Below are 27,504 nucleotides of genomic sequence, written 5' to 3'. Positions count from 1 at the left end.
CGTTTCTATGAGGTCCCCTCTCATTCTTCTGAACTCCAGTGAATACAAGCCCAGTTGATCCAGTCTTTCTTGATAGGTCAGTCCCACCATCCCGGGAATCAGTCTGGTGAATCTTCGCTGCACTCCCTCAATAGCAAGAATGTCCTTCCTCAAGTTAGGAGACCAAAACTGTATACAATACTCCAGGTGTGGCCTCACCAAGGCCCTGTACAACTGTAGCAACACCTCCCTGCCCCTGTACTCAAATCCCCTCGCTATGAAGGCCAACATGCCATTTGCTTTCTTAACTGCCTGCTGTACCTGCATGCCAACCTTCAATGACTGATGTACCATGACACCCAGGTCTCGTTGCACCTTCCCTTTTCCTAATCTGTCACCATTCAGATAATAGTCTGTCTCTCTGTTTTTACCACCAAAGTGGATAACCTCACATTTATCCACATTATACTTCATCTGCCATTCATTTGCCCACTCACCTAACCTATCCAAGTCACTCTGCAGCCTCATAGCATCCTCCTCGCAGCTCACACTGTCACCCAACTTAGTGTCATCCGCAAATTTGGAGATACTACATTTAATCCCCTCGTCTAAATCATTAATGTACAATGTAAACAGCTAGGGTCCCAGCACAGAACCTTGCGGTACCCCACTAGTCACTGCCTGCCATTCTGAAAAGTACCCATTTACTCCTACTCTTTGCTTCCTGTCTGACAACCAGTTCTCAATCCACGTCAGCACAATACCCCCAATCCCATGTGCTTTAACTTTGCACATTAATCTCTTGTGTGGGACCTTGTCGAAAGCTTTCTGAAAGTCCAAATATACCATATCAACTGGTTCTCCTTTGTCCACTTTACTGGAAACATCCTCAAAATTCCAGAAGATTTGTCAAGCATGATTTCCCTTTCACAGGTCCAAGTCAGCATGGATTTATCATGTCACCATTTTCCAAATGCGCTGCTATGACATCCTTAATAATTGATTCCATCATTTTACCCACTACTGAGGTCAGGCTGACCGGTCTATAATTCCCTGTTTTCTCTCTCCCTCCTTTTTTAAAAAGTGGGGTTACATTGGCTACCCTCCACTCCATAGGAACTGATCCAGAGTCAATGGAATGTTGGAAAATGACTGTCAATGCATCCGCTATTTCCAAGGCAACCTCCTTAAGTACTCTGGGATGCAGTCCATCAGGCCCTGGAGATTTATCGGCCTTCAATCCCATCAATTTCCCCAACACAATTTCCCGACTAATAAGGATTTCCCTTCAGTTTCTCCTCCTTACTAGACCCTCTGACCCCTTTTATATCCGGAAGGTTGTTTGTGTCCTCCTTAGTGAATACCGAACCAAAGTACTTGTTCAATTGGTCTGCCATTTCTTTGTTCCCCGTTATGACTTCCCCTGATTCTGACTGCAGGGGACCTATGTTTGTCTTTACTAACCTTTTTCTCTTTACATATCTATAGAAACTTTTGCAATCCGCCTTAATGTTCCCTGCAAGCTTCTTCTCGTACTCCATTTTCCCTGCCCTAATCAAACCCTTTGTCCTCCTCTGCTGAGTTCTAAATTTCTCCCAGTCCCCGGGTTCGCTGCTATTTCTGGCCAATTTGTATGCCACTTCCTTGGCTTTAATACTATCCCTGATTTCCCTTGATAGCCACGGTTGAGCCACCTTCCCTTTTTTATTTTTACGCCAGACAGGAATGTACAATTGTTGTAATTCATCCATGCGGTCTCTAAATGTCTGCCATTGCCCATCCACAGTCAACCCCTTATGTATCATTCGCCAATCTATCCTAGCCAATTCACGCTTCATACCTTCAAAGTTACCCTTCTTTAAGTTCTGGACCATGGTCTCTGAATTAACTGTTTCATTCTCCATCCTAATGCAGAATTCCACCATATTATGGTCACTCTTCCCCAAGGGGCCTCGCACAATGAGATTGCTAATTAATCCTCTCTCATTACACAACACCCAGTCTAAGATGGCCTCCCCCCTAGTTGGTTCCTCGACATATTGGTCTAGAAAACCATCCCTTATGCACTCCAGGAAATCCTCCTCCACTGTATTGCTTCCAGTTTGGCTAGCCCAATCTATGTGCATATTAAAGTCACCCATTATAACTGCTGCACCTTTATTGCATGCACCCCTAATTTCCTGTTTGATGCCCTCCCCAACATCAGTACTACTGTTTGGAGGTCTGTACACAACTCCCACTAACGTTTTTTGCCCTTTGGTGTTCTGCAGCTCTACCCATATAGATTCCACATCATCCAAGCTAATGTCTTTCCTAACTATTGCATTAATCTCCTCTTTAACCAGCAATGCTACCCCACCTCCTTTTCCTTTTATTCTATCCTTCCTGAATGTTGAATACCCCTGGATGTTGAGTTCCCAGCCCTGATCATCCTGGAGCCATGTCTCCGTAATCCCAATCACATCATATTTCTTAACATCTATTTGCACAGTTAATTCATCCACCTTATTGCGAATACTCCTTGCATTAAGACACAAAGCTTTCAGGCTTGTTTTTTTAACACCCTTTGTCCTTTTAGAATTTTGCTGTGCAGGTTGTCGCCTGCCAGGTTGTTTGCTGTGAAGAAATGGTCGAGCCTCTACACAAAGGCATCCCAATCATCACCATCAGCGAACTGCTGCAACATACCAAAGTTCTCCATTTTTGCGTGAAGGTCCGTAATGTTGTCGCCAATTATTATGTCTTCAGATGCTCTGATAATGACTCCACGAGACAATGTGTAGTACTTGAACTGTAGTGACCTTAGTCCATTTAATGTAACTCCAGAGTGAGGATCACACATGGTGGCCTGTCATTTATACCAGGCCTGGCACACCTGTACAGGTAACCTACAAGTCTCTCACTGCAGTGCCCTCTGGTGACAAACCTTGTAATAGTACAAGCAGTAACCATGTCGGATACATGACAGAAACCATGTGTGTTGCTCTAGTTTTCATTTAATTCTGTATGGTGTTGATGCAATTTCCTGGTTACAAACTGTAAAGTCCTGTCCCTGCAGTACAGATTCACACGAGGCACATGCTGAAGTCAAGGTCACTCAGGACCTGCACCTTTATTACACAACTCTCGAATGCCACACTTGCCTGAGACCTGTCCTTGCATACCTGTCTGGGACAGGTATCCAGTGTCTCCTGCAAGCGCACCCCTGGTGGTAAGGTAAGCTAGTGGTTACAGGTCATCTCTAGTTACAGTCATGTATAGCATGGTAAGATACAGTTATGTACAGTAGTGTGAGATACATGACATCACCCTCCCCCAAGGTCTTATTGTCTTCATAGGTTCAGTCTCTCAGGTGGTCTACGCTCTCGCGTGGAGCGTCTTAGTTGTGGTTCAGTTGTTTGCCTTGGTGCCTGTTTTTCTTTCGGTGTGATTGCTGGTATCTCGCCTGGGCTGTCTGTTTCATTCAGTATGATTGTTGGTGTTTCACCTGGGCTGTCTGTTGGGATTGCCCTTTCCTCAGGTTGTTCCTTCTGTCTGTCCACCAGGTGTGGTGTGACTTCAACATTGTAGTCTGCTTCTGGTTCAGCAGTGTTGTTAGTAAATCTACTTTTGACTTGGTCTACATGCCTCCGGCAGGTTTGGCCATTGTCCATTTGTACCACCAGTAGCCTGTTTCCTTCCTTGTCTGTTACTGTCCCTGCAAGCCATTTGGGATCCCTATCATAGTTTAGCACAAACACTTTGTCTCCTATCTCATTCCACTTCCCCGTCGAATTTCGATCATGGTACTCGGTTAGCTTACGGTGGTTTGCCTCAACGATTTCATGCATGTCTGGGAGAATTAATGAGAGCCTTGTCTTTAAGGACCGTTTCATCAATAGTTGCGCGGGGGGAACTCCAGTCAATGAATGCAGACGAGATCTGTATGCCAGCAGCAGTCACGACAGGCAGCCCTGCAGCGTGGGACCTTGGATTTTGAGCATGCCTTGTTTAAAGATCTGCACTGTTCACTCCGCCTGGCCATTGGAGGCCGGCTTGAACGGTGCCGTCCTAAAGTGATTTATGCCGTGGTCACTCATAAAATCTTGGAATTCTGCGCTGATGAAGCACGGACCATTATCACTGACCAATATGTCAGGAATGCCGTGCGTTGCGAACATGGTTCCAAGGCTCTCCACAGTGGTGGAGGTGGTGCTCAAGTTTAAAATGGTGCGTTCGATCCACTTGGAAAATGCATCTACAACTACGAGGAACATTTTGCCCATGAATGGGCCCGCATAGTCTATGTGCACCCGCGACCACAGTTTGGTGGGCCAGGGCCAGGGGTTCACGGGGGTCTCCCTGAGGGCATTACTGAGTTGGGCACAAATGCTGCACCGTCGGACGCAGAGCTCCAAGTCTGCGTCAATGCCAGGCCACCAGTCGTGGGATCTGGCTATGGCCTTCATGAGAATGATCCCCGGGTGCTTGCGGTGGAGTTCCCAGACAAATGCCTCTCTGCCTCGCAGAGGCATAACTACTCGGCTGCCCCACGTCAGGCAATCTGCTTGTAGTGACAGCTCATGCATGCGCCTATGGAAAGGTTTGATCTCCTCGGGGCAGGCATCGCGAGCCTCTGCCCAGTCACATCTTTTTACTAAGGATAATGTGGGGTCGCTGGTCATCCAGGCTCTGATTTGGCGAGCCACCATGGGCGAACCTGTAGACTCAAAGGCATTGATTGCCATGACTATCTTACAGTCCTGTTCGTCAGACCCTTCCGTGGTCGCCAGGGGTAGCCTGCTAAGCGCGTCGGCACAGTTGCCTGTGGCTGGTCTGTGCCTTATGGTGTAATCGTAAGAGGCCAGTATGAGTGCTCACCGTTGAATGCACGCCGAGGCATCGGCGTTTATTGCCTTGCTCTCGGATAGTCGGGACGTGAGGGGCTTGTGGTCAGTTTCTAATGCGAACTTGGCCCCGAAACGGTATTGGTGCATCTTTTTGACGCCGTACACGCACGCAAGCGCCTCCTTCTCAACCATACCGTACCCGCGCTCCGCCCGCGAAAGTGACCAGGAGGCATAAGCAATGGGTTGTAATTTACCCGCATCATTGACATGCTGTAAAACGCACCCGACCCCGTATGCTGACGCATCACATGTAAGAACTAGCTTTTTACCTGGGTCAAAAAAGGCTAAAACACTCTTGGAACATAGAAGGTTGCGTGCCTTATTGAAGGCGCGTTCTTGGGCTTCCCCCCAAAACCAATCGCACCCCTTTCTGAGTAGCACGTGGAGAGGCTCCAGCAGCGTGCTCAAGTTCTGCATAAAGTTCCCAAAGTAATTGAGTAGCCCGAGAAAGGCGTGCAGTTCCGCGACATTCCAGGGCCTGGGTGCCAGACGAATTGCTTCGGTTTTTGATTCTGTTGGGCGGATTCCATCAGCGGCAATCCTTCTGCCCAAAAATTCAACCTCGGGCGTGAAAAACAGGCACTTGGATTTCTTAACTCTTAGGCCTACCCGATCCAATCGACTTAGTACTTTCTCCAAATTGCGGAGATGGGAGTCGGTGTCCCTGCCCGTGATGAGTATGTCATCTTGAAACACAATCGTCCCCGGGATGGACTTGAGCAGACTCTCCATGTTGCGCTGGAATATAGCAGCTGCCAACCTGATGCCGAATGGGCATTGATTGTACATGAAAAGGCCTCGATGTGTGTTGATGGTGGTGAGTAGGTTAGACTAGTTGGTCAATTCTTGGGTCATTTACGCAGATGTGAGATCTAGTTTTGAGAAAAGTTTTCCTCCAGCCAATGTGGCAAATAGGTCCTCCGCTCTGGGCAGCGGGTATTGGTCCTGTAGGGAGACTCTGTTTATGGTAGATTTATAGTCCCCACAGATTCATACGGATCCATCAGGCTTCATGACCGGGACGATGGGACTTGCCCAGTCGCTAAATTCCATGGGTGAGATAATGCCTTCCCGCAGAAGCCGGTCCAGTTTGTGTTCAATCTTTTCCCTCATCACATAGGGCACAGCTCTAGCCTTGTGATGGACCGGTCTAACATCCTGTGTGATATAGATTTTGACTTTAGCCCCTTTGAAGGTGCCCACACCTGGCTGAAAGAGATGTTCAAATCAACTTAGAACTGTTGAGCAAGAGGTCCATTCCTCTGACGACATGGCATGAACATCATCCCATTTCCAGTTTAGTTTTGCCAGCCAGCTTCTCCCCAGCAATGCTGGGAGATCTCTGGGGACAATCCACAGGGGAAGTCAGTTCACTGTCCCTTTGTTTGTGACTGAGAGCATGGTGCTGCCAAGGACTGGGACGATTTCTTTGGTATAGGTCCTTAGTTTGTGTCGACCCTTGTGAGCTTTGGTCTGTCTCTTTTGTGCGGCCACAGCTGTTCAAATTGTTGAGCGCTCATGAAAGATTGACTCGCTCCCGTATCCAGCTCCATGTTGACAGGTATCCCGTTGAATAGGACCCTCATCATTATTGGAGGCGTCTTGTTGTAAGAGCAGTGTTGATCGTGTTGATCTGCTGTACCTCGGTGTCCTGGGTACTGTCCCCACCGTCTTCTGGTCCGCTTTCCAATTCTTCCAATTCATATACCAGCCGAGCTGCCGTTTTTCTGCACATGCGGGCCAGATGTCCTGTATAGTCGCAGTTTCTGCAAACAGCATACTGAAATCGACACCCCCTTGATGAGTGCCTTCCCCCACATCTCCAGCACAGACCGCTTCCATTGTTTCCAAAGGATGAGCTGCATCTGGCTGATCTCTCTTGAGCTTCTCTCAGTTTGTAGTTGATTGCTCGCATTGTGGGTTGATGAGGTGTGAATGGCCATTCATGTGGCCCTTGATGGCTTCTGGCATCACTGCCTGCTGTTGAGGGCCTGCTCTCCTGCCTTTGTCTATATGTGGGGTTGGCAGCTTGTTTCACGCTGTGAACCCCTTGTTTCGATGTTTCGTTAGTTGTCGTACCCGCAGTATAGATCAACCTCGTTTCTTCTTCTCCTGCCAAGAATGTCTGTGCAACCAGTGCTGCTGCCTCTCGGGTCAAGTTCTTGGTCTCTATGAGCTTTCGGAATATGCCTGCATGGCCTATTCCCTCAATAAAAAAGTCTCTCAGTACTTCTCTCCTTTGTTCATCGGAGAACTCACATAAGCTAGCCTACCTCCGAAGTTCCGCCACGAAGTCGGGTATGCTCTGGCCCACACAACATCTGCAGTTGTAGATCCTGTGTCTAGCCATGTGTAGGCTGCTCGCTGGCTTCAGGTGGTCTCTTACCAGTGTGCTCAACTCTTCAAATGACTTGCTTGCTGATTTCTCAGATGCCAGCATTAAGGCGTATGTTTTCGCGCCACAGCTGGTCAAGAGATGGGCTCTTCTCTTGTCTGCCTTATCGTCGCCTAACCAGTCTTTGGTTACGAAGGTTTGCTGGAGCCTTTCTATTAAGTTCTACCAATTATTTTCAGCATTGTATTTTTCACCTGAGCCGTTGGTCGCCATTCTGTGGATTCTGTGATCGCGTAACTATCGCCACTGTAAAGTCCTGTCCCTGCAGTAGACTCACACGAGGCACATACTGAAGTCAAGGTCACTCAGGACCTGCATCTTTATTACACAGCTCTCGAATGCCACACTTGCCTGAGACCTGTCCTTATATACTTGTCTGGGACAGATATCTCGTGTCTCCTGCAAGCGCACCCCTGGTGGTAAGGTAAGCTAGTGGTTACAGGTCATCTCTAGTTACAGTTATGTATAGCATGGTAAGATACAGTTATGTACAGTCGTGTGAGATACATGACACAAATGAACATCCACAATGAACATCTTGACATGTTTTGAGTCTATTTTTACTTCTTTTCCAATCTTCCACTCCTCTTGAAGATGCTGATTCATGTTGGAGCAGGGGTGAATAGGTGGAGGGCAAGTCAGAGGAGCTCCATCCAGTTACCCTCCCAACTGGCCAGTTCCCATGAGTACAATCAGTATTGTCAAGCTATTCAAATGTAGCGAAAAGGAGCAGGAACCCTCAGTGATTTTCTTCGTCCTAATCTGGAGGCACAGTCCAATTCTTTGTCCCCACTGGGAGCAGCTAGTACTTCACAGATCACACCTGGGAGTTGGGATCTTGATTTTTATGGCTGAGTAACACCACATTCAGTGTATTTATCTGCTGAGTCACAAGGGGCTTTTGCATTGACATTTACTTGACTGGATATAACTTCAATGGAAATAAAAATGGGGAGAGATGTAAATCTGATTCTCTAAAACTCGTTTCACACTATCGCACAGTCAAAATTATCCCTGCATGTTTACATTACATTTACTTTTCTTTCATATTTAATATACTTTCAAATGTTCTCTTTTTGCATGACTGACTCTTTTCTTAGTAGTACACTTAATTTCTTTTGGTCTATCCCCTATTCTACTGAAGATTTCTTTCTTGAAATCATATATTTCTGCCCTGGTCCTTACTGATAATACAATGGCATGGAAATCCCAGCCTCCCCGGGTCCATACAGAGTGTGTATGGACCCGGGAAGGCATCGCAAAAGCCAGTTTTCAGCGCACAATGTGCATGCGCTGAAAAGCGGCTTTTCCGATCTGTCAAGCTGGAGCTTGGCAGATCCAATGTATTCCGGGAGCGAGGACATTTGCAATGGCAAGATTGCGGGATTTACCTATATCTTGCCCAGCAAATGTTCTCAAAACTCTTGCACCTGATAAAAGCAGGCGAATAGCCTACTTTTACAGGCGTAAGAGTTTAAAAACATACAAAAATATAATTAAATTCAATTTAAAAAACACGTATTATTTTTTAAAACCCTGCCCACTATGTTACGTTTATTTTTAACCATAATTAAAAAAACTTTTTAAAAACTCGGAAAATAAATTTTCTCTAAGATATTTATTAACTTTATTTTCAATTAATTTTAATTATTTGAGGTGAGTTTTTCATTTTTTACTATATGTGTTGAGTGTGTTTTTTTTCTCATTAATAGCAATGAGAATTCGTAGATATGGAGTTCCCATTGCTATTAATGAGAAAGCTGTGGAATACTGTACCTGATTGACTGAGCAGTCACAAGTGATGGCACCTTCTGCGTGGGAATCTGGAGGACGGGAGTGCGCTTCGCAGTGCGGGAAGAGAAGGCCTCCCCAACGGAATCCCATGCACCTCCTAGACCACCAGGATTATCTCAAATTTGGTCAAATTTTAATCAATTGTTCTCAGAGTCCATCACTTCTAAATTGGGGATGGTATTCTGATTGTGAGGAAGAACCAAGTGTTGATGTGACTTCCCTCGGTGACACATTACAGTAGAAATTACTCATTGGTGATGCATTCACACAAATATTTTTTGTGCTTATGTCAAATTCCTCTTGGCACTATTTTAGTGATACTATTGTAACCAGGTTAATGCCCCTGTTAAAATGTGGACAGGATTTTGATAGAAATGTATTAGGCTTTCCTATGTTAATATTGGCAACCAAAGGGCAGAAAACGCTAGTGGGAGTTGTGTACAGACCACCAAACAGTTGTTTGGTTGGGGACAGCATCAAGCAAGAAATTAGGGATGCGTGCAATAAAGGTACAGCCGTTATCATGGGCGACTTTAATCGACATATAGATTGGGCTAACCAGACTGGTAGCAATGCGGTGGAGAAGGATTTCCTGGAGTGTATTAGGGATGGTTTTCGAGACCAATATGTCGAGGAACCAACTAGAGGGCTGGCCATCCTAGACTGGGTGATGTGTACTGAGAAAGGACTAATTAGCAATCTTGTTGTGCGAGGCCCCTTGGGGAAGAGCGACCATAATATGGTAGAATTCTTTATTAAGATGGAGAGTGACACAGTTAATTCAGAGAATAGGGAAAGGTAATTTCGATGGTATGAGACGTGAATTGGCTAGAATAGACTGGCGATTGTTACTTGAAGGGTTGACGGTGGATATGCAATGGCAAACATTTAAAGATCACATGGATGAACTTCAACAATTGTACATCCCTGTCTGGAGTAAAAATAAAACGGGGAAGGTGACCCAACCGTGGCCAACAAGAGAAATTAAGGATAGTGTTAAATCCAAGGAAGAGGCATATAAATTGGCCAAAAAAAGCAGCACTCCTGAAGATTGGGAGAAATTTAGAATTCAGCAGAGGAGGAAAAGGGTTTAATTAGGAGGGGGAAAATAAAGTATGAGAGGAAGCTTGCTGGGAACATAAAAACTGACTGCAAAAACTTCTATAGATATGTGAAGAGAAAAAGATTAGGTCCCTTGCAGTCAGATTCAGGTGAATTTATAATGGGAACAAAGAAATGGCAGACCAGTTGAACAAATACTTTTGTACTGTCTTCACGAAGGAAGACACAAATAACTTTCCGGAAATACGAGGGAACCGAGGGTCGAGAGAGAAAGAGGAACTGAAGGAAATCCTTATGAGGCGGGAAATTGTATTAGGGAAATTGATGGGATTGAAGGCCGATAAATCCCCGGTGTTGTATATCTGTAAAGCATGCACTCCCATGTTCCGCCACCAGGGAGCGCATCCCCTGAAGTCCTAAGGGATCCCCGCATCCTTGGGAGCACTATATATAAGCCGGCCCCTAATGCCTGTTACTCACTCTGGAGTGTTTTAATAAATACTGAAATCCCTGTGTGCAGTCTCATCTGTGTTAGGAACACAACAACTGGCGACGAGTACACGAATCCAATGCAAAGATGCAGCCTTTGTGGGCATCCTAGAGAAGTTCTCGGAGGGTGAGGACTGGGAAGCCTATGTCGAACGGTTAGACCAGGACTTTGTCGCCAATGAGCTGGACGGAGAAGGAAGCGCTGCAAAAAGGAGAGCGGTCCTCCTCACAGTCTGCGGGGCACCGACCTACAGCCTGATGAAGAATTTTCTGGCTCCGGTGAAACCCACAGATAAGTCGTATGAGGAGCTGTGTACATTGGTTCAGGAGCATCTTAACCCGAGGGAGAGCGTGCTGATGGCGAGGTATCAGTTCGAAATGTATCAGCGATCTGAAGGTCAGGAAGTGGCGAGCTCCGTCGCCGAACTAAGGCAACTTGCAGGACAATGTGAGCTTGATGGCTACCTGGAGCAAATGCTCAGAGACCTTTTGTACTGGGCATTGGCCACGAGACCATCCTACGAAAACTTTTGACTGTAGAGACACCGACCCTTAGTAAGGCCATTGCGATAGCACAGGCGTTTATGTCCACCAGTGATAACACCAAACAAATCTCTCAGCACACAAGTGCTAACAATGTTCATAAATTAACTAGAACTTTGTTTGCGAGCAGAAATGTACAGGGCAGAAACCACGAGTCTGCAACTGCCAGCAGGCCTCAGGTGACCCAGATGACTCAGAGTGGGCAACAAAGGATGAATGCAAGGCAATTCACACCTTGTTGACATTGTGGAAGCTTCCATTCAGCCTTTTCATGCCGCTTCAAAGGGTATGTTTGCAAGAGCTGTGGAACAATGGGGCACCTCCAACGAGCTTGCAGACGAGCTGCAAGCTCTGCAAAACCTGCTAACCACCACGTGGCAGAAGAAGATCGGTCCATGATGGATCAAAGCAGTTTTGAGCCTCAGAGAGAGGAGGCAGATTTGAAATACACGGGGTGCACACATTCTCGACGAAATGTCCACCTGTAATGCTAAACATAAAATTGAATGACTTACCCATTGCCATGGAACTGGACACTCGCACTAGCCAATCCCTTATGAGTATAAAGATGTTTGAGAGACTGTGGTGCAACAAGGCACTCAGACCAGCCCTGAGCCCCATCCACACGAAACTGAGAACGTACACCAAAGAGCTTATCATTGTCCTGGGCAGCGCCATGGTCAAGGTCACCTATGAGGGCACGGTGCATGGACTGCCACTATGGATTGTCCCGGGCGATGGCCCCACACTGCTTGGAAGGAGCTGGCTGGGCAAAATCCGCTGGAACTGGGATGACATCCGAGCGCTATCACATGTCGATGAGGCCTCATGTACCCAGGTTCTTAACAAATTTCCTTCCCTTTTTGAGCCAGGCGTTGGAAACTTTTCCGGGGCGAAGGCACGACCTATTCACCACAAGGCGCGAGCGGTACCTCACATGTTGAGGGAGAGTGGAGATCGAGCTGGACAGGCTGCAATGTGAGGGCATCATCTCCCCAGTGAAATTTAGCGAGTGGGCCAGCCCAATTGTTCCAGTACTCAAAAGTGATGGCATGGTCAGGATTTGTGGCGATTATAAAGTAACTATTAATCATTTCTCGCTACAGGACCAATACCCGCTACCTAAGGCAGACGACCTATTTGCGACGTTGGCAAGAGGCAAGATGTTCACTAAGCTCGACCTGACTTCGGCCTACATGACGCCGGAGCTGGACGAGTCTTCGAAGGGCCTCACCTGCATTAACACGCACGAGGAACTGTTCATCTACAACAGATGTCTGTTTGGAATTCGGTCAGCTGCAGCGATCTTCCAGAGAAACATGGCGAGCCTACTCAAGTCGGTACCATGCATGGTAGTTTTTCAGGACGACATATTGGTCATGGGTCGGGACACCGTCGAGCACCTACAAAAGCTGGAGGAGGTCCTCCAGCGACTGGATCGCATAGGGCTGCGGCTGAAGAGGTCGAAATGCGTCTTCATGGCAACAGAAGTGGAGTTTTTGGGGAGAAAGATTGTGGCGGACGGCATTCGGCCCACAGACGCCAAGACAGAAGCTATCAGGAACGCGCCCAGGCCACAGAACGTCACGGAGCTGCGGTCGTTCCTGGCACTCCTCAACTATTTTGGTAACTTCCTACCGGGGTTAAGCATCCTCTTAAAGCCCCCACATGTGTTATTGCGCAAAGGTGAGAACTGGGTATGGGGAAAAAAAACAAGTAATTGCTTTTGAGAAAGCCAGAAACATTTTATGCTCCAACAAGCTGCTTGTAAAAGACTCGTGCTTGCATGTGATGCTTCGTCGTACAGAGTCGGGTGTGTATTACAACAAGCTAACGTTGTGGGGAAGTTGCAACCAGTCGCCTATGCCTCCATGAGCTTGTCTAAGGCCGAGAGGGCCTACAGCATGCTTGAGAAAGAGGCATTAGCGTGTGTGTTCGGGGTAAAGAAAATGCATCAGTACCTGTTTGGCCTCAAATTTGAGCTGGAAACCGATCACAAGCCTCTCATATCCCTGTTCGCTGAAAACAAGGGGATAAATACTAATGCCTCAGTCCGCATACAAAGGTGGGCACTCGCGCTATCAGCATATAACTATACCATCTGCCACAGGCCAGGCACCGAGAACTGTGCGGATGCTCTGTCGGCTACCATTGCCTACCACGGGGGTGGAAATGGCGCAGCCTGCAAACTTGTTGATGGTGGCGCAGCCCGCAGACTTGTTGATGGTCATGAAAGCATTTGAAAATGATAAATCACCTGTCACGGTTCGCCAGATTAGGACTTGGACCAACCTAGATCCTCTGCTGTCCCTAGTAAAAATAGTAAAAAACTGTGTACTACATGGGAGCTGGGCCAGCATCCCCGTTGAAATGCAAGAGCTAATCAAGCCGTTCCAGTGGCGAAAGGACGAGCTGTCCATTCAGGCAGACTGCCTGTTGTGGGGTAACCGCGTAGTGCTACCCAAAAAGGGCAGGAAGACGTTTATCTTGGATCTCCACAGCACACACCCGGGTATAGTAATGATGAAAGCTATAGCCAGATCCCACAGGTGGTGGCACGGTATCGATTCTGACTTAGAGTCCTGCATATGGCAATGCAGCGTGTGTGCTCAGTTGGGCAACGTGCCCAGAGAGGCACCGCTAAGTTTGTGGTCCTGGCCCTCCAGACCATGGTCGAGGATCCATGTCGACTGTGCGAGCCCGTTTCTCGGTAAAATGTTCCTGGTGGTGGTGGATGCTTTTTCAAAATGGATTGAATGTGAAATAATGTCAGGAAGCACCGCCATCGCCAACATTGAAAGCCTGAGGGCCATGTTTGCCACCCATGGCATGCCTGACATACTGGTCAGTGACAACGGGCCATGTTTCACCAGTGCCGAATTTAATGAATTAATGACCCGCAATGGGATCAAACATGTCACCTCGGCCCCGTTTAAACCAGCCTCCAACGGGCAGGCAGAGTGGACAGTACAAACAATCAGAGCCTTAAATGAGTCACGGAAGGCTCACTCCAAACCCGCCTGTGCCAAGTATTGCTCAGCTACCACACGAGACCCCACTCGCTCACAGGGGTGCCCCCGGCTGAGCTACTCATGAAAAGGACACTTAAAACCAGACTCTCGCTGCTTCACCCCAACCTGCATGATCAGGTAAAGAGCAGGCAGCAGCAACAAAATATAAACGATGGTCGCGCCACGGGAAATTGATCTGGATGACCCTGTGTATGTGATAAACTATGGACATGGTCCCAAGTGGATCGTGGGCACGGTGATAGCTAAAGAATGGAATAGGGTGTTTGTAGTCAAACTAGACAATGGACAAATTTGCAGAAAGCACCTGGACCAAACGAGGCTACGGTTCACAGACTGCCCTGAACAACCCACAGCAGACACCACTTTTTTCAAGCCCACAACACACACCCAAAGGATCAATGACACCACCCCGGACCAGGAAATCGAACCCATCACACCCAACAGCCCAGCAAGGCCAGGCTCACCCAGCAGCCCTGCAGGGCCAACAACACGCCAACCCAGCGAGCGCACAACCAACACACCTTAACAGACATTTGTACCGAGGCGGTCCACCAGGGAAAGAAAAGGCTCCCGACCGCCTCACCTTGTGAATAGTTTTCACTTTAACTTTGGGGGGAGTGATGTTGTGTATCTGTAAAGCATGCACTCCCATGTTCCGCCACCAGAGAACGCATCCCCTGAAATCCCAAGGGTTCCCAGCATCCCTTGGGAGCACTGTATATAAGCCGGCCCCTAAGGCCTTTACTCACTCTGGAGTGTCTTAATAAAGACTGAGGTCACTGTTACTTTAACCTCCCTTTGTGCAGTCTCATCTGTGTTCGGAACACAACACCCGGGGCCTGATAGTCTGCATCCCAGACTACTTAAGGAAGTAGCCCGAGAAATAGTGGATGCATTGGTGATCATTTTCCAACAGTCTATCGACTTTGGATCAGTCGCTATGGACTGGAGGGTAGCTAATGTAAAACCACTTTTTAAAAAAGGAGGGAGAGAGAAAATGGGTAATTATAGACCGATTAGCCTGACATCAGTCGTGGGAAAAATGTTGGAATCAATTATTAAAGATGAAATAGCAGCACATTTGGAAAGCAGTGACAGGATCGGTCCAAGTCAGCATAGATTTATGAAAGGGAAATCATGCTTGACAAATCTTCTGGAATTTTTTGAGGATGTAACTAGTAAAGTCGACAAGGCAGAACCAGTGGATGTGGTGTATTTGGACTATCAAAAGGCTTTTGACAAGGTCCCAAACAAGAGATTGGTGTGCAAAATTAAAGCACATGGTATTGGGGGTAATGTACTGACGTGGATAGAGAACTGGTTGGCAGACAAGAAGCAGAGAGTCGGGATACACGGGTCCTTTTCAGAATGGCAGGCAGTGACTAGTGGGTACTGCAGGGCTCAGTGCTGGGGCCCCAGCTATTTACAATATACATCAATGATTTAGATGAAGGAATTGAGTGTAATATCTCCAAGTTTGCAGATGACACTAAGCTGGGTGGCGGTGTGAGCTGTGAAAAGGACGCTAAGAGGCTGCAGGGTGACTTGGACAGGTTAGGTGAGTGGGCAAATGCATGGCAGATGCAGTATAATGTGGATAAATGTGAGGTTATCCACTTTGGTGGCAAAAACACGAAGGCAGAATGGCGACAGATTAGGAAAAGGGGAGGTGCAACGAGATCTGCGTGTCATTGAAAGTTGGCATGCAGGTTCAGCAGGCGGTGAAGAAGGCAAATGGTATGTTGGCCTTCATAGCTAGGGGATTTGAGTATAGGAGCAGGGAGGTCTTAGTGCAGTTGTCCAGGGCCTTAGTGAGGCCTCACCTGGAATATTGTGTTCGGTTTTGGTCTCCTAATCTGAGGAAGGACGTTCTTGCTATTGCGGGAGTGCAGCGAAGGTTCACCAGACTGATTCCCAGGGTGGCAGGACTGACATATGAGGAGAGACCGGATCGACTGGGCCTGTATTCACTGGAGATTTAAAGGATGAGAGAGGATCTCATGGAAACATATAAGATTCTGACAGGACTGGACAGGTTAGATGCAGGAAGAATGTTTCTGATGTTGGGGAAGTCCAGAACCAGGGGTCACAGTCTAAGGGTAAGGGGTAAGCCATTTAGGACTGAGATGAGGAGAAACTTCTTCACTCAGAGAGTTGTTAACCTGTGGAATTCTCTACCACAGAAAGTTGTTGATGCCAGTTCATTGGATATATTCAAGAGGGAGTTCGATATGGCCCTTACAGCTAAAGGGATCAAGGGGTATGGAGAGAAAGCAGGAAAGGGGTACTGAGGTAAATGATCAGCCATGATCATATTGAACAGTGGTGCAGGCTCGAAGGGCCGAATGGCCTACTCCTGCAACTATTTTCTATGTTTCTCTGTTTCCATGAGGCATAGAATACAAGAGCCGGGAGCTTATGCTTGAACTGTATAAAACACTAGTTAGGCCGCAGCTAGAGTACTGCGTGCAGTTGTCACCACATTACAGGAAAGATGTGATTGCACTAGACAGGGTACAGACGAGATTTGCGAGGATGTTGCCTGGACTGGAGAATTTTAGCTACGAGGAATGATTGGGTAGGCTGGGATTTATTTTCTTTGGAACAAAGGAGGCTGAGGGGAAGCTTAATTGACATGTATAAAATTATGAGGGGCCGAGATAGATTGGCAGAGGAGCCAACAACCAGGGGGAATGGATTGAAAGTAGCTAGAAGGGGGTTTAGAGGGGATTTGAGGAGAAATATTTTTACCCAGAGGGTGGTGGGGATCTGAAACTCACTGCCTCTAGGGTGGTAGAGGTAGAAACCCTCATAGCATTTAAAAAGTACTTGGATATGCACTTGAAGTGCCATAACCTACAAGACTAAGGAACAAGACCTGGAAAGTGGGTTTAGGCTGGGTAGCTCTTTGTTGGCAAGCATGGACACAAATGGTCTCCTCTCTGCTGTAAATTTCAATGATTCTATGAAGGTCCACCACTACCTTCTCAGGGCAACTAGTGCTGGACAATAAATGCAGCTTTGCCAAGGATGAAAAGAAAAATGAAATAGGGAGTATAATAAAGGAAGTAAGAGTGACATAATTTCTATGTCAATAGATTTCAAAGGTTCCAAATAGTAGCAGGTCTTGATTAAAAGGAATACAGGGGAGGACAGTCTCTTACCCAAAGTGATGAAACTACCTGTTTCTAAGGGTTTATTGAAGTAATAATGAAAAGCTTCTTCAGTGCATGGGGTATTAAATGTCAACACACCTTTGTTAAAGGGGGTAAAGTAGGGATGTTCCCTTAAAGGGGAATGTGGGCTAGAGACATGCATCTTGCTGGTGGTGAGTTTACAGTTAAATAACATGTTGGTGGTGTTCACTTTTAATAGAATAACTGATGAATTGGGTGATTCAACCTTAAAATGGATCCTGGTGGTCCGACTGTCTATTCAAACATTTCAGTGGTTAACCTCAGAAGGAAATAGAAGCAGAACCCAGAGCTGCTACAAATGAAACTATTGTAAATGAACAGGAATTGAAAATAAACGTTGCTTTTCACCATCTGTATGCGAGTCTTATTTTTAAACTGGGTATTTACAGAAATGTTAGTTGTCGCTCAGAGAGAGAGAGAGAGGGAGTTTCAATTAAATACAGTTTTTTTACAACCAAAGAGTCTGGGAATTGTTTTTATCCCATTGTTCCCTGTTTAAACTATTCAGTGAAACTCTCCCTTCATATTTTAACAAATTTAAAATGAAGGCACGTGGAATCACTGCGGAATGCTGCATCATGAAACATCACATCACAATTGACATGAATATTGAGAGTAAATTGTCACCACTGGTGCGAAGTCTCTGCTCCAGAAATCTTTCAGTGAGCTTTGGAGGTTGGTATACTGAGCGGCATCAGAGTGAAATATTCTGCCTGGTAAAATAGCTTTGCTTACTAATTTGCAAAAACAATATCATTTAAAATGACCACATTTCTTTTCAAATATCTACTGTTTGATCCTGACGATGATTTCAGTAGCAAATACAATACAATGGGTAACAATTGCCTCTTGCACGTAATTCGATAGGGTTTACTCACTGTACGAAAATAACATTCAGTGGGGAAACTCAGAGCACCTTCAATGTCGTAGTTTCCCAAAGCATGAACTGAATGGTTGCTACATCTGTCCGTTTGTTTGTTTTAACTCTTATGAGTTAGGTTCCAAGAAAGCATGTGATCAATTCCAATCGACAATGAAATTCCTGAAATTCTTAAGCAGTACAAGGAATACATTTGTTTGAAGGAACACTGGCTTCAGGGGCAAATGTTTGGCCAACCTTTCACTGGTCGGGGTAGGAGAAGAGCTGTGTGGCATACCTGTCATAGCAAGACGATGTGCACATGAGGGCAGGTGAAATGTTTTTGCACAATTCGGACCATTGTGCCACCTTTGCAAACATATTTGAATGAAGAGAGTCCCTTTACGATAGTGTTCCACTCCTCCTTTTAATGCTTTTTGTGAGTGTTGTGCTCATCACATCATTCCATTGCAAGCCAGTATAGGTTAGGTGAAGTGTAAAGCTTCCTCTCATCTGCCACAAAAACTAGCCAGATAACAAAGGACCATTGTCCACCTGACGCCATTTCACACATCGGTAAGGCCGAAAGTTCAGGACCTGGAATATTAGGTCCTTTATTGAAACACCTGTGAATTCATCCCTTTGTGGCGTGGAAGCAGGTCATCCTTGATACAAGGGACCACTAAGAAGAAGAAGACCGTTAATTTGGTGCTAACTAGGGTCTGTTATGTGTTGTTATTCCAGACAAACTGTTGGGTGTGTCTTGTCCTCCATGGGGACCAACCAGAGATCTGGTGTTGCAAATAAACATGACCTACATTAGGAACAGGGTTGAGGCTGCTCAATCTATTTCATGCAGGAGTTCTGCAGCCAACAGAGAGAGGATACTCTTGTCACATCAGTCTGAGCTGGATTTGAACCCAGGGCCAAAAGGTGAAAGAGAAGTGAGCTAACCCATGGTGCCAATCAGCTCTCACACCCAACCCCACCCCACTCAAAGCTAAAGTGCAGACAACTCGAGAGTCGGTTGCTACCAGTCCTGGAAGATCTGCCTTTCCTGTTTAGACACAACTTTTTATGCCCTTATCACAGATTTTCTTCTTCAAACCCTGCTGAAGACTGATGAAACACATTCAAATGAAATAACTGAGTTAGGGTGACATGAAGCTGGGTACTTGAACTCATAAATGTGTGATTACAAGTCCCATATTCCACTGCTTCAGGCATGAAATCATTTTCATTGTTTTTTTTTGCGGGGGGGTGAAATTAACTCAAAAATAATAATATAATATATACATAATTGTAATCTGGGACAATGTTTCAAAATTAATTAATTATTCAAATAATTAAATAAAAGCTGTAATTATTTGATTCGCTAAGATTGAAATATATTGCACACTGGATTACTGAATTTCTGATGCTGAAATAATTATTCCCGCAACTTTATTGGCTAATGTTTTGTGTTTTTTAACATTCTTTTGTCTGTGCTGACAGAAATTGATCACATTTCTACATCGCTCCAACACAAGAGGAAGGTTACATCAATTCTTCAATAACAGCAGTTGGGGACAGCTCCGATTCTATTCGGGCCTGGAGAAACAATCTCTCTCTACGTCGCACTATAGAGTATTCATTAACATTCAATATAGCCATGTCATTTATTATGCATGCACACCGTAGGCTCTCCTGTATTGCTCACGGTATTATCTTTACTATTAATAGCTGTGTAACTGTTGTCAAACTGTGTTCCGAACATTGATACTGACTTTTGTTATTTTTCTTTTGTGAAGTTTGCGCTCATCAAGATGAGCTGTGCTGATGTTTGAGTAACAGGACACCACATGTCTCTGATCCCTAGCATCAAATGACTGAGTTATGGAGAAAATTGGACTCTTTAGCTCTGAAAGTGTATAAAATGTTTCCAGTGGCAGGAGGGTCGGTAACCAGTGGCAACAGATGTAAGGTAATTGGCAATAGAACCAGATAGGAGATGGGGGGAAAAAAAATTCACGCAGCGAGTTGTGATCTAGAATGCACGGCTTGAAAGGGCAGTGGAAGCAGGTTTAATAATAACTTTCAAAAAGGAATTGGTTAAATACTTGAAAAGGAAAACTTTGTTGGGCTATGGGGAAAGAGCAGAGAAGTGGAACTAATTGAATAGCTCTTTCAAAAGGCCAGCACAGGCATGATGGACCGAATGGCCTCCTTCTGTGCTGCATCGTACTATGTGTTCTAACTGAGAAGAGACCTTATAGATGTATATCAGGGTAGTAAAGGGCACATTTCAACTTAAACCATGGCATTAGGAGAAGGTGGCACAAATTCAAAGTGGTGAAAGGCAAATTTAGGAGTAATGTCAGGAGGTTCTTTGTGTAGAATCATAGAATCATAGAATCATAGGGCCCAAGTTTCCACACGCGCCTAGAACGGTGCAGTCCCGACCTGGACGCCTGTTTTTCGCGCCACAAAGTGCGCCTAAAAAAATCCTCCGTATTCTCCACCTCCCTGCAGGTCCTCTGGCCCTCGGCGCAGCACAGCACGAGCTGTAGGGGGCGGAGCCAGGTCCCTGCGCTGAAAACAGTGCCGGGACCTCTGCACATGCGCGTTACAGTGGGCACGCAAGTGCAGTAGCTCCAGGCGCCGAACTGTGTGGGAGGGGCCCGAAACACGCAGCCCCCAGCCCTGGCTGAATGGCCTCACTGGGGCTGCGTGAATAAGGCTCCTCCCACGGCCAGCTCCTGCTTCCTCCTGACCCGACTTGACTCCCGCTTCCTGCCTCCAGACCAGACCCGACACCCGCTCCCCGGCCCCCCCTGCCTCCGGACCGGACCCGACACCCGCTCCCCGCCCCCCCACTGCCTCCGGACCAGACCCGACACCCGCTCCCCCCCCTGCCCCCGACTGGACCCGACCCGACCCGACCCGCGCTCCTGTTCCCGCTCCCCGCCTCCCCCCGACTGGACCCGACCCGACCTGCGCTCCTGTTCCCGCTCCGCCCCCCCCCCCCGACTGGACCCGACCCGACCCGAGCTCCTGTTCCCGCTCCCCGCCCCCCCGACTGGACCTGACCCGACCCGCGCTCCCGCCCCCCGACCCGACCCGACCCCCCCCCCCACTGGACCCGACCCGACTCCCACTCCCGGACTGGATCCGACCTGACCTCCCTCCCTCCCTCTCCCTCTCTCCCTCCTTCCCTCTCCCTCTCTCCCTCCCTCCCTCTCCCTCTCTCCCTCCCTCCCTCTCCCTCTCTCCTTCCCTCCCTCTCCCTCTCTCCCTCTCTCCCTCTCCCTCTCTCCCTCTCTCCCCTCTCCCTCTCCCTCTCCCTCTCCCTCTCCCGAACCGAACCTCCCCGACCCGACCCAACCCAACGCCACCTACCTGTAAATCTGGTGCTGGGGACGGGCCCTGCCCGAAGTCTCGGGCCGGCCCGTTCAGCCTTCGGTCCCAAAAGGCCTGCCTGAAGCACTTTCACACAGGTAGGAAGATGGTTTATTTAATCTTTTCTTTGCTTATAAATGTTTATTCAGGTTGGATTTATTTGTATAATATTTGTAGAAGTATAAATAAGGATTTATTATAGAATTTAATGACTTCCCTTCCCCCCAACCTCGTTCTGGACGCTTAATTTGTAACCTGCGCCTGATTTTTTAATGTGTAGAACAGGTTTTTTCAGTTCTACAAAAATCTTCACTTGCTCCATTCTACTTTAGTTTGGAGTACGTTTTCACTGTGGAAACTTTCAAATCAGGCGTCAGTGGCCGGACACGCCCCCTTTTTGAAGAAAAAATTCTGTTCCAAAGTAGAACTGTTCTACCTGACTAGAACTGCAGAAAAAAAAATGTGGAGAATTGCGATTTCTAAGATAGTCCGTTCTCCACCAGTTGCTCCTAAAAATCAGGTGCAAATCATGTGGAAACTTGGGCCCATAGATACAGCACGGAAGGAGGCCATTTCGGCCCATCGTGTCCGCTCCGGCCAACAAAGAGCTATCCAGCCTAATCCCACTTTCCAGCTCTTGGTCTGTAGACCTGCAGGTTACGGCACTTCAAGTGCACATCAAAGTACCCTTTAAAGGTGGTGAGGGTTTCTGCCTCTACCACTCTTTCAGGCAGTGAGTTCCAAACCCCCACCACCCCCTGGTTAAAGACATTGCCCCTCAAATCCCTTCTAAATCTCCTATGAATTACTTTAAATCTATGCCCCCTGGTTGTTGACCCCTCTGCTAAGGGAAATAGGTCCTTCCTATCCACTCTATCTAGGTCCCTCATAATTTTATACATCTCAATAAAGTATCTCCTCTGCCTCCTCTGTTGCAAAGAAAAAAACCCGAGCCTATCAAATCTTTCCTCATAGCTAAAATTCTCCAGGCCAGGCAACATCCTTGTAAATCTCCTCTGTACCTTCTCTCGTATAATCACATCTTTTCTGTAATGTGGTGACCAGAACTGCACGCAGTACTCTAGCTGTGGCCTAACTAGTGTTTTATACAGTTCAAGCATAACCTCCCAGCTCTTGCACTCTATGCATCGGCTAATAAAGGCAAGTATCCAGAATGCCTTTTTAACCACCTTATCTACCTGGCCTGCCACCTTCAGGGATGGTGGACATGCATTCCAAGGTCCCTTTGTTCCTTTACACTTCTCAGTGTGCTACCATTTATTTTGTATTCCCTTGTCTTGTTAGCCCTCCCCAAATGTATTACCTCACACTTCTGTGGATTGAATTCCATTTGCCACTGTTCTGCCCACCTGACCAGTTCATTGATATCTTCCTGCAGTCTGCAGCTTTCTTCTTCATCATCAACACAGCCGATTTTGGAATCATCTGCAAACTTCTTAATCATACACCCAACATTCAAGTCTAAATCATTGATATGTACCACAAAACGCAAAGAACCTAGTAGTGAGCCCTGTGGAACCCCACTGGAAACAACCTTCCAGTTATAAAAACACCCATCAACCATTACCCTTTGCATTTCTGCCTCTGAGCCAAATTTGGATTCAACACTTTGCCCTAGATCCCATGAGCTTTTATTTTTGTGACCAGTCTGCCATGTGGTACCTTATCAAAAGCCTTGCTAAAATTTATATACACTACATCAAATGCACTACCCTCATTGACCCTCCTTATTACCTCCTCAAAAAACTCAATCAAGTTAGTCAGACACGCTGACTGTCCTTGATTAATCCATGTCTTTCTAAATGAAAATTTATCCTGTCCCTCAAAATTTTTTCCAATAATTTTCCCACCACTGTGGTTAGGCTGACGACCTGTACTTACTTAGTCTATCCCTTTCTCCCTTTTTAAACAAAGGTAACACATTGGCAGTCCTCCAGTCCTCCGGCACCACACCTGCCAGAGAGGATTGGAAAATGAAGGTCACTATTTCCTCTTTTGCTTCTCTTAACAGCCTGGGATACGTTTCATCCGGGCCTGGGGATTTATCTATTTTCAAAGCTGCTAAACCCCTTAATACTTCCTCTCTCACTATGTTTATTGCTTGGAATAAACTTGGAATGATCAATACTTGGAATGTACATTCAGATAGGATCATGGAGGCAAAAACCCAGAATCAATTAAGAGGAAAAAGCTTAACAGAGAGAATTGGATGCTGCATTGGAGGCCCTGTGGTTTTTTTTATCAAGTGATATTGTGATTATATCAAGTTCTGCTCCATTTTTAGCCTTTTTATTTTCCACACTTATGTCAGTGTGACACCTAGGGGCCAAAAGCATTTCAGCGCAAACTCCGTACACTTTAACAAAAGCAAAAATACTGCGGATGCTGGCAATCTGAAATAAAAACAGAAAATGCTGGGAGTACTCAGCAGATCAGGGAGCATCTTAACAGAGTTAATGTTTCCTCGGCCTCCCCCACTGTTCCAACGGAGCTCAACCTAAGCTCGAGGAACATAGTGATGGAACTTCCTGATGCCTGGTTGGAACAGCGTGGGGAACTTGCTTAGGACCTGGGCACATGAGGTGTCGTCGACGGATGAAAGCCCTCGGACGTCGTCCCAGTTCCAGCGTATCTTTCCCAGCCAGCTCCTGCCGAACAGTGTGGGGCCATCGCCCGGTACCACCCAGATTGGTAAATCTCGCACCGCTCCATCGGGAATCAGTTCCTTTGTGTACGTTCTAAGTTTGGTACTAATGGGAGTCAGGACTGGCCTTGAAGCCTTGTTGCACCACAACTTATCGAAAAACGTTTTACTCATTATGGACTGGCTTACGCCCATGCCCAGCTCCATTGACACCGGGAGTCCATTTAATTCAACCTTCAGCATTATCGGGGACACTTTGTGGTAAATGTGTGCACCCTATATACCTCTGCCGCCTCGGTCTGAGGCTCTGGTTCGCCATGATCCACCATGGATCTGTCCTCCACTGCAACATGATGGTTTGCAGGATTAGCAGGATTTGCAGCTCGCCTGCACATAAATTGGAGGTGTCCCATTGTTCCACAGCCCTTGCAAACGTATCCTTTGAAGCGTCATGAATGGAATCGATGATCACCCCCGCAGTGCCAACAAGGTGTTAATTGCCTTGTATTTACCACCCTTGATGGCGGACTCTGAGTCATCTGTGTACGTGCAGCTACAGGCGTGTAAATCCTGCCCTGTATATTTTGATTCGAAAACAACGTTACTTTGTTCCCAGTACTTGCAGCAGCACTAGTGTGCTGGGAAATTTGTTTGGTATTGTCACTAGTGGAGATAAATGCCTGGGCTATTGCTATGGCTTTACTCAAGGCTCGGGTCTCTGCAGTTAAAAGTTTGAGAAGTATTACTTCATGGCCAATGCCAAGTACAAAGAAGTCCCTGAGCATATGCTGCAAGTGTTCTTCAAATTCGCAATGTACTGCAAGGTGCCTTAGCTCAGCGACGTGGCTCGCCACTTCCTGGCCTTCAGACCTCTTGTACATGTAGAACTGATACCTCACCATCAGAACGCTTTCCTTCGGGTTTAGATGCTCCCGGATCAGTGTGCACAACTCATTGTGTGACTTGTCTGTGGGTTTTGCTGGAGTGAGCAGGTTTTCCATGAGGCCATACGTTGGTGCCCTGCAAACGGTGAGGAGGATCGCTCTTCGTTTGGCAGTGTTCCCTTCTTCTTCCAGCTCGTTGGCCACGAAGTATTCGTCAAGTCGCTCCACGAAGGTTTCCCAATCATCTCCCTCCGAAAATGTCTCCAGGATGCCCACTGTTCTCTGCGTTGTTGCGTTGGGGTTCATCATCTGTATCTCGTTGCCAGTTGTTAAGTCTTGGATAGAGTCAGGCTAGATACTGCAAGCTTAAAGTAAGTCTGACCGTAGTCCTTTATTACAGATCTGAGTGCCTCTCCAGCCTATGAGGCCTCCTTATATACAGGTGCTCCCAAGGGATTGTGGGACCCCTTGGGACTCCAGGGGATAAGCCCTCTGGTCGTTAGACATGATAATTACAGGTTTACATACATAACACTTTGTGCCAATTACTTTTGCTCTATGTGCTCTGGCTTAGCTGTCCCCAGACTTAAGTGCCAATAGCCCTTGCACCTTGGCTGTGCTTTGGCTTGGCTCTCTCCCTGTTAACCCCAAGTCCTTTTGCCACAACGTTGGGTAGTGGTTACCAGTTTGGATGGTTCGATGATGCAGTGGAGGTTCCAGTGGGTTCTGGGTGTGATCCATGTGTGTGTCCATGGCTACATCCAGCCATTACACCCCCCCCCCCCCGCCCCGCCACCACCACAGCGAGATCATGCAGCTGGCCCATTACATTAACATTCAGGATCAGACACAGTGCAAGTACAAAGAAAGGAAGGGAAAAAAACAGTTTGTATCATGACACCTTGGTTCAGTGACTTACATTCGTTATGTTTTATGGTCGTGCGCCAGGATTGGCTAGATTGCATTCATGGTTCAGTCATGGCCAGTACTGAGGTAGCAGTACAGGTATGCGAGGACGCTGGTTCCAGAGCAACCAGACCGGGTCCTAGTCGTCTGATGGTGGTGCTGCTCCCCCTGCTAGCGGGGTGGGCTTGGCTCGCTCACCTTGCGAGGACTCAGGGCCTCTGCCGTTGCCGAATGGTGGGCAGAGCCACAGATGTGTGTGGCCTCCCTGTCCTCCTTTGAGGACTGCAGAGTCTTCTGCCTGCTCTCTAACGGTGTTGGGAACCTGGCTGTTCCAGGTCCCGTTTGGGGAACTCGTTGGTTCTGACCTTTCGCTCCCAGACATGGCTGAGGTAGCGACTGGGTCTGGGGGCTGCGCCGTCTCCACGGCGGCCGACTGCGCGTATTGGCGCCGTTTTCATTTCTGGTCCGTGGTGAATAGTGCCATCGGATGCCTGCAGCGTGAGATAGACCTGGGGCAGGGTATCAGGATCAGTGCCTTCACCCTCCTGAGGTCACTGGCCTATAACTTGTGGGGACACCTGGGGCAGGGCATCAGGATCAGCGCCTTTACCCTCCCGAATTCGCTCGCTTGCTACTTTTGGGGACACTCTATTCCCGACATCTCGCAACAACATTTTGTTCTTTACATTGGGACTGGTACCGACATCTCGCAACAACATTTTGTTCACAATCTTAATTGGTTCATTACATTGATTGCCATGCATACAATGTCTCATTAAGTTCAGTTGGTTGCAGGTCTCCTTTAAGAGAACCCTGCTGGCTTTACCCCAATCAGTACCCCAATTAGACACCACGTGTTGGCCCCTCAGCGTTGCACCTTGTGATATGGCTGCAGCCATCTTTTTTTTCAGCCACGCTGCACCTCGCTGCAGCAGGGATGCCATCTTGCCTCTGTCCTCGAGGTCGACTGCCTTGATCCTTCTCTCCTGCGATTCTGCCACAAAAGCTGGAAGAGTGCCTGTGAATTCGATCTTCCTTCCCAGGAGTCCTGCCACTGGAACCGGGAAGGTACTTTTAGTTTGTTCCGGTTGGATCATTGCCACGCAGTCGTGATGGACAGTCTGTGCCTCAGGTGCTGCGCTGGTCTGTTCTCTGGTGCCTGCCCCAAGTGAAGGTGAGGTTTTGCTCTGTCTCTGAGCATGGGGGACATCGATTGCTGGAGTGAAGAGGTCTTCCCATTTCCACTGGATCTTCCCCATCCACCTTCTTCCAAGTAGCGTTGGACCATCACCTGTAACAATCCACAGAAGTAACTTGTGCACCTCGCCATTATGGATTATACTTGGACTGGGATCAGCTCCTTGGTGTAGGTGTGCAACTTTTCCTGTACTGGAACCAGCTCGGATTGTTTTTTGTTCCATAACCTCTCAAA

Source organism: Pristiophorus japonicus, chromosome 3, assembly GCF_044704955.1.
Source record: "Pristiophorus japonicus isolate sPriJap1 chromosome 3, sPriJap1.hap1, whole genome shotgun sequence".
Taxonomy (NCBI): Eukaryota; Metazoa; Chordata; class Chondrichthyes; family Pristiophoridae; genus Pristiophorus; species Pristiophorus japonicus.
The sequence above is the reverse complement of the archived record's forward strand: the minus strand, read 5'-3'. Positions refer to the sequence as shown.